Raw genomic sequence first — 12,006 nt, forward strand, 5'->3', positions numbered from 1 at the left:
CAGGGAGTAGGCAAGAGACTTGGCCTTTTCCCAGCTCCAGGTGGTAAAGAAAGTCAGTTATGGGAAATCAAAACCCCAAGTCTGGGCACGCAGGGTGCAGGGCCTGAACTCACGTTATCCACTCATAATGAAATCTCAGTGAAGAAATTAAAATAAAAATTGGCTGCAGAACAATAAAGCCACTGAAATGCCCATCACAAGAAAATACAAAAGTACGTTCTAGAAACATTTTTACAAATCAAGGAGCATGGGGTACCCCCAAGATGGGGAAAACCCCTTGCTGAAATTAAGCCCACAATTAAAAAGAAAAGAATTACAAATCTCCAAAGAAATGATCCTCTAAAAGAGAGAGTAAGCAGACAGAGTAAATGGGAAGATTAATACGCTTGAGAATTTAATAGAACGATCTGACCAATCAATAAAAATAAGTACATTCAGAATGATTAATGGCATAGAAGAAAGATTAGAAGCCATAATGAAAGAACAAGACACCACATTATAAAAATATACATACAGACTTGAAAAAATTATGTTGTACCTCTGGGAGAAAAGAAAAAACCCAGAATCATTGAAACTTAAAGTTTAATAAATTGTATATTACTTTCCTAGGGCTGCCTTAACAAAGCACCACAAGACCAAGTGGCTTAGAGCAACAGAAATGGATGCTTCATAGTCTTATGGGCTACAAGTCTGAAATCAAGGTATTAGTGAGACCCTTTTCCCTTCGAAACCTGTAGAGGAAAGATCATCTGTTGCCAGCTTCATCTTCTGGTATTCCCCAAAGTTCTTTGGCTTGTGGCCCCACAGCTCGGATCTTCACAGGGTTGTTTGTTTCCTGTGTCTTCACACAGCCCTCCCTCTGCGCATGACTCTGCATCCAAATCCCACCCACCGCCTTTTAATGGACACCAGTCACGCTGGGTTAGGGCCCTCTAATTACTTCATTTTTACTTGATTACTTCTGTAAAAACTCTGTTTCCAAATAAGGTCATATACTGAAGTGGCTGGGGATTAAGACTTTGTTGTATCTTTTTTGGAGGACACAATTCGGCCTATTACAAATAGATTTAACATCAGATCAGATACAATAAAAGAGAACTAATGAAAGGAAAAATAAAATCTGGAAATTATCCAGAATTCAACATAGAAAATCATGAGATAGAAAATATAAAGAAGTTCAAAGTTATACAGGACAAAATAAGATCCAAACTATAACTCTCAGGAATTTCAGAAAGATGGAGTAAAAAGGATGAAGGAGAAGTAATACTCAATCAGAAAACATATGAGATTTTTCCAGAATTTATGAAAAACATATCCTTAGATTCAGGAATCATGCCAAAAGCAAAGCAGGGCAAATGGAAATAAGTCCACACACACATATATATCACATAATAAAACTACAGATCATCAGAAATAAAATATTGAAACAAACGAGGAAAAAAGATTCACTATAAATAAAGAGGGATTAGACCTATGGCAGATTTCTTATCAGCAAAAACAGAAAGCAAAACAAAACTAACATTGCTGGTTTAAGCCTGGATAGTGTTTAACTGTTGGGGTTAGTTGGCAGGGGACATGATTGGGGCTTCTTGGGTGCTGGCCATGTTCTGTTTCTTGATCTGGATTTTGATTACATGGGCTCATTGAGCTGTGTACTCATAATATGTGTGCTTTTCTACATAAATATTATACTTCAATACAAATTTTTTGAAAGAGAGGAGACAAAGGAATAATATCTTCAAAGTACTGAGGAGAAAAGGTCAGCAAAATGATCACTCAAGTAGCATGATAAATTAAAGACATTTTTCAGTCAAATGAAGATTGTGAGACCTTCCTATTCACTGACCATGCTGAAAGAACCACTAAAGGATGTATTGTAGTAGGAAGAAAGTTGAAGCTATGATGAAGGAATAGCATTTCAAGGAACAACAGTGAGGCAAGAAATTGGTAGACATGTGAGGTAAATGTAAATAAACACTTGATAAAAAACCAACAGTAAAGATGACCTGTGTTTAACCAACAAAGAATTAAAATCCTCAGGGAAAAAATATCATGGACGATGAGTGGGATCTTTGCATACAAAGGTTCTTGTATAATTTTGGAAAAGGGAAGAAATATTAAATTTTGGCTTTAAGTATGCATGTTAAAAATTTAATAACCACCAAATGATAAGAAGTAGTATATATTTAAATTTTAAACCAATCAAGAGGGGAGAAGGAATAGAAAATACAGTCTATCTAAGGGATACCAGTAAAGGAGAAAAAAACTAAGCTAAGAAAAGGCAGGGTAAAACAACAAACAAGATTGTGGGAAAAAGTCCAAAGAAATCATTTATATAATTTAAATCATTTAAGTAACTTAAATGGATTAAATTGGCCATTAAAGACAGACTTTCTTAAATTTTTAATAATTCAGTTACATGTGCTTTAAAAGAGACATACATGAAATATAATGACACATAAAGTGGAAAGATAAGGAATAGAAGAGATACTAGCCCAAATACTAACCCAATGAAAGTTTGAAAATACTAATATCAGAAAAAAGAATTTAAGGGGAAAAAACCTTACTAGGAGTTAAGAAGAGTCTTTAGTTTACAAGATGATATAAAAGGACTAATTATTTCTCCAAGAAGATAGAACAATCATGAGATTGAATGAATCCAACAACATTGCATCAAAGTATATGAAGAAAAAATTTAAACAAATTGCAAGAAGAAATTGATAAATTCTCCATCATGCTGGGAGATTTTTCTAAACACTCCTGTTGTAGATCTGATAAGTCTAGTTGATGTGCATACATTTCATCTCCACAACTAAACTGTAAGATCCATGCAGTCACAGTGTGTCTGCCTGCCATGTGCCCCAGCGTATGAGATGCACTTCCCCTCCCCCTTCTCATACAATGGATGGAAGACTAGGAGATAAAATTATAAAGCACAGAAAGTGTGTGCTAATAACTTATTATCGATAGTAGACACTTCAAGAAGTAAAACTATTACAAGTAGAATAATTAATGAGGACGTAACAATGGACTGAAAAGAGAAAACATTATATTATCATCACTTATTTGGCAGCATTTATGAGACACTAAGCTAGTTAATTAAATTATAAAGTTGCTGTACTAACCAGAGGATCCCTAACATTCATTCTAAATGGAAAAAAAAAATACACCTGGGAAGATGAAGGAACTGTGCACAGATTGCACTTTCAATGGACCGAAGTCAATAGCAGTGATGCTGCCCCCTAGTGGCAGAGCACAGCGATCCAAAAAGTTTTTTAATCTTAAGGGTCACTTCACAAAAATGTTAAGCTACAAACCATAGAATTGATGGCGATGAAGTGTTCGATTAATGTCTGTTGTTATTGTTATAATTATCATCATCATTTTCCTCATGCTCAGTCTATAGTTCAGCACTTTTGTGACAGGTAGCAATTTTCAGGCCATCAGTTGTGGCCAGGGCTGCAAAGTCATACTACATAGGGCAATTTATATTCATGGAACAATCTTTGGCCACTTTTCTCAGAAAGGGGAACTATAACCCCAGACACTTGGAGGCTTCCTGGCCTTTATGGTACAACATGGAAAAGCAGCTGAGTATACCCTGAAATGGTATCTGTAACAGGAAAGGATACCATTTTCATATGCCCTCAGATAAGTGAAAAACAGACATTTCAGTTACAAGTCAATAGACCCCACCCCATGTGTAAGCATGCCCCACATGGTGGGCTTAAAGTGTATAAATTCATGTTGAAAGGAGTTAAAGTCCTTATTTTATTTGCCGAGAGATCCTCTTACCATGAATGCTATTACCTGGAGACAGCAGGGAGTAATGTTACCATTTCTTACTTTAATGAGAGTCCAGAATCAAATTTGTTGAAAAGTCTAGCATGTGGTTTCCATTCGGTTTTCATCTAAACTCAATGCCCCAGTGCAGATGCAGAATCTACTTCTATAACAGAAAAGAAGCTTTAGAATTCCAGCATATTTCGTCCTACACATGAAATAATACTCATTGTAACTTGAATAATTTCCCTAAGGCTTCAGGTCATTTTAGTTGTGTATCTTTTAGGCCGGTCAGGTGGAATACTTAGCTAACAATACTAAATCTTTTTCATGAGTTTGACTAATCAGCGGGCAAAGGAGCTGGATTTGGAGACAAACATGGAAGAAGTGTGATCAAAGGCAACGTGAAGATGACACGGCAGTCCAAAATACTGTGATTAAAATGTCCTACTTTATATGCTTAATGTGTATATGTTAGAATCTACCAATGTGGTCATTTTTAAGTTTAAAAATATTGTTGATAGTGAAAACCACACTTAGCTGCCATTTCAAACCCACCAGAATGGCTAAAATAAAAAGAAATATACAATACCAAGTGTTGGCAAAGCCATGAAGCTTCTAGAATTCTGTTCCACACTGTTAGAGTGTAAAAATGGAAAAGGTGGAGAACTACTTGGTGGTATCTTACACAATAAAATCTACGTCTACCCTATGACCTCGTAAGCCCACTCCTAGGTACTTAAGGTAAATGAAAAAATGTAGGTCCACAAAAAGATTTGTACATGAAGAGAAGTTTTAAATTTTGATGAAGTCTAATTTGCTGGTTGTGTATTTTCAGCTCTTGGTATCTTATCTAGGGAATGTTTGCCTATCCCTAGGGTTGTGGAGATTTTATTTTTTCCAGAAGTTTTATAGTTTTAGCTTTCATATCTAGGTCATGATCCATTTCAAGTTAATAATAAGACTGGTACATAAATGTTTACAGCAGTTTTATCCATTATGGCCCCAAATTGGGACCTCCCACGAGTCCATCAACAAAAGAATGGGTAAGTAGAATGTGGTATATCCATACAGCAACAGGAAGGAATGAACAATTGACACAATATCAGTTCATCTCAAAGTAACATTATGTTGAGTGAAAAAAGACAAAAAGGTATATTGTATGTTTCTATTATATGAAGTTCAATAACCAGTAAATCTAATCCATGGGCTAGAAATCAGAACAATGGCCACTGGGGCTGAAGAATGGGAGAATGTTGACTAGAATGGAGCACAAGGGAACTTCCTGGGGAATGAAAATGTTCCATAGTTACTTTGAATGACAGTTACACAGGAACTCATTTTTTAAAACTCTTCGAACTGTATACACTTAGGAATTTTGCATTTTATTGTATATACATTATAACTCAATGAAAAAAGAATATTGCTGATTTCAATGCTGACATTTGCTCTAATGAATTTAATCCACTGGAGGACACCTTCCAAAGTACAGGGCTACCTTCCTGGAAAAGAAGTAAAAGTATTTCAAGCTTATCGGGCCTTCCCCTTGCGTAGTATTGTAACAGAGAAACTGTAAGGCAGAAAAGCAAAACCAGGGCACTATGGAGTTTTATGTCACTTTTCCAGCTTCTGCTATTCAAAAATGCACTAATGAGGGGTTCTTGACTCTCTGCCACTTTCTTCCCTAGGAATAGTTGAGTCATAATGAACAGGATCCATTTTTTATTAACTTAACTCTAAATAATTTTATTTTAAAAACAGGAACATGCCGCACAATCCCAGATTTCATTTTGAATTCAGTGTGCCTGTTTCATTCATTATTCATCTACACTGCACTTCCTTGGTTTATGATTTTACTTAATTTCTTCATTTGAATTATGGCCTTGTGGCCAACAGCAGGCGATATATTATTCTTATATAATTTTTAAATACAAAGGCAAATGGCACGGAACAATTAGAATCGATGACTGGGGAGTATGGCTCACCGATGTCATAGGAAAACAGTGTGCTCTTGACTTTAACCTATGGGTTCCACTTCATGTGGGTTGTATTTTTCATACATCAGGGGTTTTTATAAATTTACTATTCAATCCAGCAGCCCTACTTTGTTCGGAAAATATAAGCAAAACAAATATGTCAGGGTAATGATGCCAGGACTCTTCCTTATTGAAAAGAGCAGTTTATTAATACCTTATTGCTACAAGCTAGATCTTATTATCATCTTGGGTCATTTAGAATCTTATTAGGTATTCTGCTGGTGGATGAATAATCCTGTGATAAATTCTTTGCCATGTCCTTCACAGTTGTCATAGCAGGATCATAAACAGCATTTATAACAATCTAGCCTAGAGGAAGCGACTGACAATGGTCTGCTTAGCATGCAGGAAATATTCAGATCGGCTGTGTCTGGTTAGACACAAGCCCACAAGAGAGATCCCAAAGTTAAATGTAGCATGGGTTTCTCTGAAGATTCCCCTTCGAAAAATGCATGAGGTCAGGGATGTGGGGACCAAAAACACTTTGGAAGCCACAGATAGTTGCTTCCCATCAGATCTGCTGGGCAGCAGGGGAAGGCCCCGGCAGAAGCCATTTTATTCCTGACAGGCTGTACAGGTCTTTATTTGAAAACTCCAGATCAAGGTACAAATGATTTTATATTGACTGATTTTTGCTTTCATTCTGACTTCACGTACAAAATCGTAATTTGCCAGTGTTACTGCCCTGTGTCTAATTAATGCACTTGGTGAGACAAGTCTAAAGGAGAACAAGATTATAGGGGCAATTCCTAGCAAAAGCCAGGTACTTTGGCTCCATTCCAAAACTGCAGATTTCATCACTTAGAAAAACCTCAGTTAAATATATTTTGTATATATGTGTGTGTGTGTGTGTGTGTGTGTGTGTGTGTGTATTCTTTCTTCCTGTTCACACAGGGAGAACTATATTAGTGTAAATCTACCACAACTATTCTTAGAAAAATCCATACAAGAGGCAAATGAGCCAGTCCAATATTTTTCCAGCCTCATCTGCTACTCCCTGCCTCTCACCTCACAATTAATCCACAATTAATTTCCATTATTCTTTAAATATGTCAGGCCTTTTTCCAAGTCTGGGCTTTTACAAAAGCCATTGTTTTTGTCTAGAATGCCCTGGCTCTTTTTCCTTTGCCAGATGACTTAAGTTGTATTTCCCCAGAATCAGAACCTAAAACAAGCACTTGAGGAAAAGTAATTTATTTTGGAGGTGAGCCCAGGAAGCATAGATGGGGGGTGTGGGATAAGAGATACAGAAGAGATGGAACCCAATGAGTGCAAACTGTGAGCAGCGGAGGCTCAATTCTCCTGGGGATCTCTGAGAGGCAGTACAGAATGCATCTCGGATTGCTCGGCTCCCCAAAGGGTGTTTATTACCTGCTCCCATTAGTCATTGACTGGGGACTGCTCCTGACAGGTACTGAACTCCCCAGCACTTCCAGCCTGCCCTTGCACTGACTGAGCTTGCTCTACCATCAAGGGCAAGCTCTCAAGACAAGTTAGAACTGGTGGGTCAGGGAACATCCTAAAAGTGAATGCCAAGGGGTTGCGGGTGGGACACTGACAGCATCTACTCCCCAGGCTAAGTCTTCCTTGTTCTTCAAGGCTTAGTCCATGTATTATTTCCTCTAGGAAAGCTCCTTTGATTCCCCCGTCTGAGTTAGATGGTCCTTCACTTGGTTCTCGTGTCATGATGCTTAATCACGGTACTTCTAAAGTCACTGTAAATGCGACTGTCTCCCCCCGACCCAAGCTATAAGCTCCTTTAGGGAAGGGGTTGTGCCTGGCTTGTCTTTGTATAACCACCACAGTCCCTGACACATTAAAGAAACCCAGTAGATCCATATAGTCCAGAAATATTTATTGAGGACCTACCATTTGTCAGAACTATTCTAGGAGCTGAAGGATAGAGCATCGGGCAATATATTCTACTCAGGGATCTTATAATGGAGAGAGGTAGGAAAAAACATAGCCAAATTGGTAATTTCCCTTATTAGTAAATGCTATAAAGAAAATAAGAGAGTAAGGGGTAGAAAATGGGGTAAGACAAGGTTGCTATTTTGGCTAGGCTGCTGAGAAAAGGCTACTCTGGAAAGGTAATATGTGAACCAAGGTTTAAAAAATAATTAGCAGGGGTTGGAGAGGGGGAAGGACTGGTGAAAAGGCAAAGCACAGAGGGTTTCTAGGTCAGCAAAGCTGCTCTGTGTGATACTGTAGGGCACGTGTCACTATACACTTACCCAGACCCACAGAATGTGCCACACCAAGAGTGAACCTAACACAGATTATGGACTGAGTGATAGTGATGCATCAATGTGAGGCACGGGAAATCTCTGTACCTTCAGCTCAGTTTTGTGTGAACCTAAAATTACGTCAAGCAAAAAATAAAACTAATTAAAAATGATAATAATGATGACAAATAAAAGCTTATGAAGATATGGAAGACAGTGAGTTCCAGATGGAGGAAACAGCAAGTTCAAAGGCTTGGAGGTGGGAACAATTGTGTGGCATTTTGAAGAGTCAGAAAAGCAAGGATAGCGGCACTGAAGTGAAGTAGGAGGAAAATGTCAGAAATGCTCAGCAGGGTTGGCAGGGGCCAGATCGTATAGGGACTTTCTGGTGTTACAAACTAAATTGATCTAACATCCCAAAATCAACTAGAAGAAAATTCAAGACTACATTAAAAAACTATTTTCTTCGATTGTCTGGATATTTAGGCTACTGTTGACTTCTAGATTTATTTATCAGGACACCTGATTCAGTTTACATGGCACAACCCCAGGGCTACAGTGTTGGTTAGAATGTTTGTCTTTTCAACAACCTATTTACTCACTCCTTGAAGGTAATACCCAAAGTACCATCTTCAAAATAGCCAAAGAAATGGAAAATAAGTCTCTGATGGTAACTGGCATCTTGCATCAGCTCTATTAACAACTGACCTATGTAAGCCCTTTACCACCATACGCTCAGTTTCCTTTTCAGCAAAATAAAAGAGTAGAGACAAAATGGCCTTTAGAGTATCTGGCAGTCCTATAAGTCTGTGCATCAAATTGTACAAAGTGAGAATAGCAGCTATATAGCTGGTCCTTTTATTTAAGTTTCAAATAGGAAAATTTTAAAACAGTCACAGAAGTGGGAAGAATTCATTATGAAGCTGCATGAAGCCATTATTGATCTCCCAAATTTATGAGCATTGTGTCTTGGCTGGCTTTTTTCACACACATCAGAATTTTATGCAGCCAAATAGCCACAGTCCCTTCAATTGCCCTGAGAGTCCATCCCCATATCAAGATCATTCTTGCACCTATTCTAGGCAGGGGAGAATTAACCTGGGGACATGGCTTAGAACTCATACTTGGAGAGTAAAGTAGAATAAGGTAGATGATCATTCAGATGATAAATGTTAAGCCTGAGGTAGTACATACTGAGTTTCCATATTGAAAACAAGGAAATGGCTTTTTGTTTAATGACTGGATAAAACTGGCTTTGAAAATAAATACCCGTTTTGAGCAGCGGTTTTTCACTATTGGAATTAAGTGTTTTCATGTATTTATTCAGTAAACATGGCACATGTGGCTCTGGAATAGACACTGTGAGAGAGATAAAAATGCACTGTGAGAGTCCTCAAGAAACTCACAACCCAGTAGGTGAGAATTTGAGCGGTTATGCTGGCTCGGGCACCCGCATTCCAGCACGCTTGACCACACAGCAGCCTCGTCATCGTGGCTAGGTATTCTGATTTGCCTTTGCTACCCTTGCCAAGGCAGCTTTTGTTATATAATTGACAGTCACCTTTGTCTCCATCTTGATGAACAAATACATGTAATTATACCACGTTTTCATCTCTAGGACAAGGAACAGGACAATCTGCTTTTCCTCGAACTCTGCCCAAGGAAAGGCTGAGATGCATACCATACTTGGCCAGATGTTCATGGACACCTACTATTAGGGCACTTTACAATGGGCAGTTCTGCTCTGAACAAGCTATTTCTCCTGAAGTGTCTGGCACCAACTAGATCAATTGCTCCCACAATTCCCAGTGAGTGAATATGCAACTGTTTCACTGATTGATTGACTTAACACCAGCCAATTAGAGCTTAAACTGTCTAATTAAGCCAGAGATACAGCCATCAACTCGCTGAATTCTGAAGCCTGTTAACTTTACCTAAACAATAGAATGATATCAGGTGTGTATTAGCATTAGCATTGGGAATAACTAGTAAAACCAGAATAAAGCACCTTTGCAAATAGAGAACTCTCTGGGAATGTGAACAAGGATAAGCAAAAGATACGTCTAAACTAAAAAAAGTCAGAACCTGTACAAAATTCATGTACAACTCTAATATCCTCTTTCAACATACATACTTCTGAATGCAGACCTAAATATGCATCATTATATAGGACTCTACCATAAATGGTTTCTGGTTTTTGCAGTTATCATCGACCAGTGTTGTTTCCTATACTACAACTACCAAGACAGCTCCATGATACCCGTTCTGCTACAATTCACAATATGTGCTTCTTTCTCAACTCCTACATCAATCCCATCATTACTCCCCACTTTTCCTCCTCTAAGATCAAACTGCTCACTTCAGAAGCATAATGATTACCGTCTTCTTCAAGAGTAAACAATAGAAAATATTTACTGGTTTGCTTTAAAATCAGACAGTTCACTTAAACAAAGATTAAAATTATCCACCCAAACACTTTTTTCACTGTAAAATTAGCAACTGCAAAGAAAAAATACATACATGAAGAAATGTTGGAACCTGACTTGTTTAGCCAAATACAAATGTTTTATAAACACCACAGACACCATCCTAGTCTGTCCCTACAGCTATAGCTGCATTGGCCGCTGAGATAATATTAAGCAAAGAGGCATTTTAAGAAAGTCAGCATGAGACAGAAAAAAATCTTCCCAGGTATTTGTATGTTATTAATCATAATTAAGGCATATTTGACAGCTTCTTGGCAATAGAGATGATGAGTTCCTTTCTCTGACATCAAAATCCTAAAGGAATACTTGCTATTTCATTATCAACTTCACTGGTCTTTACACCTATAATATCCACTTTGAGAATATGAGGTCTTAGAGAAACCTGGGCTCAGACAATTCTTGTTTCCCCACTGCTGACACTATGTAAGGTCTAACATAAGCGGAGACTTTACTAAGATAAAGTACAGGGAACCACTCTGGGGTTAAAATGTGAATTCTAGGAAAACACATGGCCTGTCCCATAATGCATTTCCATTGAAGGGTCATCCTTCAGAGTTGTTAGTTTTCATCTGTGCAGGCGGCTCTGCACTTTTGATTTCCTATTAAATTGGAAAGGGAGCACTTGGTCCCCACTGCAATGGCATCTACTGCTAAGATGGTGAGAAATGGGAATGGATCCATTTCAAGAGATAGACTCATTTAAATAAAACCAAACAGGAGACACACTTCCATTTAATCATGCCCAATTTCATTAATGTGTTTTCTAAAATTCTGCTGCTCTGCAAAGGTTCTTAGGATGCCTATGTCCTAGAGGAAGCATCGTCACGATTTCCATGTGGTACCTTTGCAGGTGATTTCAAGGAATTCATTTTTAGCATCTACTGATCACAAAATTCAGCTAAGTTTCTCTCAGGTCCAGACTCAGTCTGTTACACCAAGCCTCCACTTCACTTCCTGTTGTCATCATTCAGGAAAAGCATGGGCTTTTAAGCATCACCTTTGCCTAATGTGGCACCTATTTAATAGCATAAGTTGAGCTTTGGGTGGTTCTCAAACATGGTAGGTTTCTACTTGGAAAATGATCATTGCCTTTCTCAAATTTCTCTCTTTTGCTCACTCTCCCCCTCAAGCTGTCTCTTATTTTCTCTCTCTCACCACTTCTCTCCCTTTGCCTTCTGATGGACTCTCTGTCCCTCTACCTTCTCTTTGCTGCTTTCTCTCAATCTTCTCTCACAATGTCCTTTTTCATCAGTCCAGGCTGACAAGCCTTGGGGTCGAAGAAAGACAAATGGCTTTGTGTCCATTATTCAGGTGAACTGAAAGAAAGTAAACTTATAATCTTAATTACACAATTTCCAGCTTAATTTTCCCCATAGAGATCTAGAAGTGGAATCGGTGATGTTCTGGGACTGGAAGGGACCTAAAGGGGAAACCAACAAGTTAACTTCCTTCTGCCTGCTCCTCTCCCCCCAGACC

Source organism: Manis pentadactyla, chromosome 11, assembly GCF_030020395.1.
Source record: "Manis pentadactyla isolate mManPen7 chromosome 11, mManPen7.hap1, whole genome shotgun sequence".
NCBI lineage: Eukaryota > Metazoa > Chordata > Mammalia > Pholidota > Manidae > Manis > Manis pentadactyla.